Source organism: Palaemon carinicauda, chromosome 13, assembly GCF_036898095.1.
Source record: "Palaemon carinicauda isolate YSFRI2023 chromosome 13, ASM3689809v2, whole genome shotgun sequence".
NCBI classification, from domain to species: Eukaryota; Metazoa; Arthropoda; class Malacostraca; order Decapoda; family Palaemonidae; genus Palaemon; species Palaemon carinicauda.
In genome coordinates, this window is record NC_090737.1 from 6,390,076 (window position 1) to 6,395,075 (window position 5,000).

General features: G+C 37.4%; 1 protein-coding gene across 1 annotated transcript in view; it reads left to right on the forward strand.

Annotated features, from left to right (window-relative positions):
* Positions 1-2,072: 2,072 nt before the first annotated feature.
* Positions 2,073-5,000, forward strand: part of LOC137652162 (potassium voltage-gated channel protein Shaw-like) — a 93,098-nt gene continuing 90,170 nt past the window's right edge. Inside the window, exon 1 of the mRNA XM_068385369.1 lies at positions 2,073-2,120. The gene's annotated coding sequence lies outside the window, so the exon portion shown is untranslated. The remainder of the gene's footprint in view (positions 2,121-5,000) is intronic.

A 5,000-nucleotide genomic window follows, 5' to 3' on the forward strand; every position in this document is an offset into this window, starting at 1 on the left:
CTCTAACCAATCAGCGAGCAGGAAACTTTTCCGAGCTAAAGGGGCACCCCTGCGAGTCGGTGCAAATCTGCCTCACTAAAAAGAATTGGACTATAATCATTGTATCCAAATTTTATTATGATACTGAAAACTGTAATATTGATAAAGTAAGTCCCACCATATATTGGTAGTACAAAGATGGTAAATAAAGACTCTGCAACCATTACTTAGAGTTGCATTTTCTTTTGCCTCGCAGGAAAGTCTTAGGAACCTGTGAAGAAGAACGATTTTGCTTCAACGAATGGCAAAAAGATGGTAGGGGAAAGGGAAAATAAAAATCAGCCTTAAAGGAAAGGGTGTGCTGATGGATGATGAGTCAGAATGCGGCTCGTAAGAAAGGAAATCTCTCTCTCTCTCTCTCTCTCTCTAAAACTGAATGCTTAGTTATTTGATCTCTCTCTCTCTCTCTCTCTCTCTCTCTCTCTCTCTCTCTCTCATTGAATGATTAGTTATTTGATCTCTCTCTCTCTCTCTCTCCTCTCTCTCTCTCTCTCTCTCTGAATGTTTAGTTATTTGAGCTCTCTCTCTCTCTCTCTCTCTCTCTCTCTCTCTCTAAAACTGAATGCTTAGTTATTTGATCTCTCTCTCTCTCTCTCTCTCATTGAATGATTAGTTATTTGATCTCTCTCTCTCTCTCTCTCTCTCTCTGAATGTTTAGTTATTTAAGCTCTCTCTCTCTCTCTCTCTCTCTCTCTCTCTCTCTCTCTCTCTCTCTCTAAAACTGAATGCTTAGTTATTTGATCTCTCTCTCTCTCTCTCTCTCTCTCTCTCTCATTGAATGATTAGTTATTTGATCTCTCTCTCTCTCTCTCTCTCTCTCTCTCTCATTGAATGATTAGTTATTTGATCTCTCTCTCTCTCTCTCTCTCTCTCTCTCTCTCTCTCTGAATGTTTAGTTATTTGAGCTCTCTCTCTCTCTCTCTCTCTCTCTCTCTCTCTCTCTCTCTCTCTCTCTCTAAAACTGAATGCTTAGTTATTTGATCTCTCTCTCTCTCTCTCCTCTCTCTCTCTCTCTCTCTCTCTCATTGAATGATTAGTTATTTGATCTCTCTCTCTCTCTCTCTCTCTGAATGTTTAGTTATTTGAGCTCTCTCTCTCTCTCTCTCTCTCTCTCTCTCTCTCTCTCTCTAAACTGAATGCTTAGTTATTTGATCTCTCTCTCTCTGTCTCTCTCTCATTGAATGATTAGTTATTTGATCTCTCTCTCTCTCTCTCTCTCTCTCTCTCTGAATGTTTAGTTATTTAAGCTCTCTCTCTCTCTCTCTCTCTCTCTCTCTCCTCTCTCTCTCTCTCTCTCTCTCTCTCTCTCTCTCTCTAAAACTGAATGCTTAGTTATTTGATCTCTCTCTCTCTCTCTCTCTCTCTCTCTCTCTCTCTCTCTCTCTCTCTCTCTCTCTCATTGAATGATTAGTTATTTGATCTCTCTCTCTCTCTCTCTCTCTCTCTCTCTCTCATTGAATGATTAGTTATTTGATCTCTCTCTCTCTCTCTCTCTCTCTCCTCTCTCTCTCTCTCTCTCTCATTGAATGATTAGTTATTTGATCTCTCTCTCTCTCTCTCTCTAACTGAATGCTTAGTTATTTGACCTCTCTCTCTCTCTCTCTCTCTCTCTCTCTCTCTCTCCTCTCTCTCTCTCTCTCCTCACTGAATGCTTAGTTATTTGACCTCTCTCTCTCTCTCTCTCTCTCTCTCTCTCTCTATCTCTCTCTCTCTCTCTCATAGTTAGTTGCCCTAATGGTATAAATAAATATTTCATGTTATTTTACGTATACCTAATAAACATTAGCGGGATTAATCACAAATGTTATAGCTCTGAAATTAATAATGAAGAGTAAAAGATGATTTTCTGACATATCTACAATGAAGAGAGTTATTTTAGATATGCAAACCATCCATTATCAATTTATTTCATAATTCTGAGACTTACACTAATATTTTAAAATATATATGTAATCTTTTTTATATTTAGAGTATGTCTGCACTTTAATTTTCTATTAGAGCAGCCAATAACATTATTGTTTCTTTTTACCTTTCAGTAATGTTCCCAGCTGACTGCGTAATGTCTAATCTACGGAAATAAGGTAAATAACAGTAATGTTTCTTCAAAAATTATGTCATAAGATAATTCACATGGTCACGTAAAACTTGCAGGGTTGTGGGTGGCCGATATGGTACGTCACTGACTCCTGAACGCCAGACTGGGGTTCGAGTCCCGCTCAAATTCGTTAGTTTCTTTGGACGTTGCAACCTTACCATCCTTGTGAGCTAAGGAGGGTGGGTTTGGGGGAGCCTATAGGTCTATCTGCTGAGTTATCAGCAGCCATTGCCTGGCCCTCCTGGTCCTAGCTTGAGTGGAGAGGGAATTGGGAGCTGATCATATGTATATATTGTCAGTCTCTAGGGCATTATCCTGCTCGATAGGGCAATGTCCCTGTTCCTTGCCCCTGCCATTCATGAGCGGTCTTTAAACCTTTTCATAGTGAGTGCCAGGCTGGGGTTCGAATCCCGCTCAAACTCGTTAGTTTCTTGGGTCGCTGCAAACTCACCATCCCTGTGAGCTAAGAATGCGGGTGTTTGGGGGAACCTATAGGTCTATCTGCTAAGTTATTAGCAGCCATTGCCAGGACCTCCCTGGTCCTAGCTTGGATGGAGAGGGGCCTTGGGCTCTGATCATTTGAATATATGATCAGTCTCTAGGGCATTGCCCTCTTAGGGCAATCGTCACTTTCCCTTGCTTCTGCCATTCATGAGCGGCCTTTAAACCTTTAAACTGTGCATGAACTAACCTACAGTGGGTATTGAAAATACAAGAAAAGATAATCTCTCAGATTTCGAGATACGAGTATGTTAGAAGACAACATAGTGGGTATTGAAAATACAAGAAAGAAACTCTCTTAGATTTCGAGTAACGAAACTCTCTTAGATTTTGAGTATGCTAGAAGACTCAACATAGTGGGTATTGAAAATAAAAGAAAGAAACTCTTAGATTCCGAGTATGTTAGAAGACTCAGCATAGTGGATATTGAAAATATAAGAAAGAAACTCTCTTAGATTTTGAGTATGCTAGAAGACTTGACATAGTGGGTATTGAAAATACAAGAAAGAAACTCTCTTAGATTTCGAGTAACGAAACTCTCTTAGATTTTGAGTATGCTAGAAGACTTAACATAGTGGGTATTGAAAATACAAGAAAGAAACTCTCTTAGATTTCGAGTAAAGAAACTCTTAGATTTTGAGTATGCTAGAAGACTCAACATAGTGGGTATTGAAAATAAAAGAAAGAAACTCTTAGATTCCGAGTATGTTAGAAGACTCAACATAGTGGATATTGAAAATACAAGAAAGAAACTCTCTTAGATTTCGAGTAAAGAAACTCTCTTAGATTTCGAGTATGGTAGAAGACTTAACATAGTGGGTATTGAATATACAAGAAAAGATTATCTCTTAGATTTCGAGTATGCTAGAAGACTCAACATAGTGGGTATTGAAAATACAAGAAAGAAACGCTCTTAGATTTCGAGTATGCTAGAAGACTTAACATAGTGGGTATTGAAAATACAAGAAAGAAACTCTCTTAGATTTCGAGTAAAGAAACTCTCTTAGATTTCGAGTATGCTAGAAGACTTAACATAGTGGGTATTGAATATACAAGAAAAGATTATCTCTTAGATTTCGAGTATGCTAGAAGACTCAACATAGTGGGTATTGAAAATACAAGAAAGAAACGCTCTTAGATTTCGAGTATGCTAGAAGACTTAACATAGTGGGTATTGAAAATACAAGAAAGAAATTCTCTTAGATTTCGAGTAAAGAAACTCTCTTAGATTTCGAGTATGCTAGAAGACTTAACATAGTGGGTATTGAATATACAAGAAAAGATTATCTCTTAGATTTCGAGTATGCTAGAAGACTCAACATAGTGAGTATTGAAAATACAAGAAAGAAACTCTCTTAGATTTCGAGTAAAGAAACTCTCTTAGATTTCGAGTATGCTAGAAGACTTAACATAGTGGGTATTGAATATACAAGAAAAGATTATCTCTTAGATTTCGAGTATGCTAGAAGACTCAACATAGTGAGTATTGAAAATACAAGAAAGAAACTCTCTTAGATTTCGAGTAAAGAAACTCTCTTAGATTTCGAGTATGCTAGAAGACTCAACATGGTAGGTATTAAAAATACAAGAAAGAAACTCTTAGATTCCGAGTATGTTAGAAGACTCAACATAGTGGATATTGAAAATATAAGAAAGAAACTCTCTTAGATTTCGAGTATGCTAGAAGACTTAACATAGTGGGTATTGAATAAACAAGAAAAGATTATCTCTTAGATTTCGAATATGCTAGAAGACTTAACATAGTGGATATTGAAAATACAAGAAAGAAACTCTCTTAGATTTCGAGTATGCTAGAAGACTTAACATAGTGGATATTGAAAATTCAAGAAAGAAACTCTCTTAGATTTCGAGTATGCTAGAAGACTTAACATAGTGGATATTGAAAATTCAAGAAAGAAACTCTCTTAGATTTCGAGTATGCTAGAAGACTTAACATAGTGGGTATTGAAAATTCAAGAAAGAAACTCTCTTAGATTTCGAGTATGCTAGAAGACTTAACATAGTGGGTATTGGAAATTCAAGAAAGAAACTCTCTTAGATTTCGAGTATGCTAGAAGACTTAACATAGTGGGTATTGAATATACAAGAAAAAATCATCTCTTAGATTTCGAGTATGCTAGAAGACAAAAGGGGAGCAATCGCTTATTTTTTTTTTCTTATTACGAGGAGTATTTTCCTCTGTTGAAGGGCAAATATATTCTGACAGTGTCCCAGAGGCTCCTGAAGGTAATCTGGGCTTATGTTTGGGTGCGATCACACATCTAGGTACGCCTGAAGGAGCCGTTAGCCAAGGCAATCACTTGGGGATTATAGAGAATACTCTCTCTCTCTCTCTCTCTCTCTC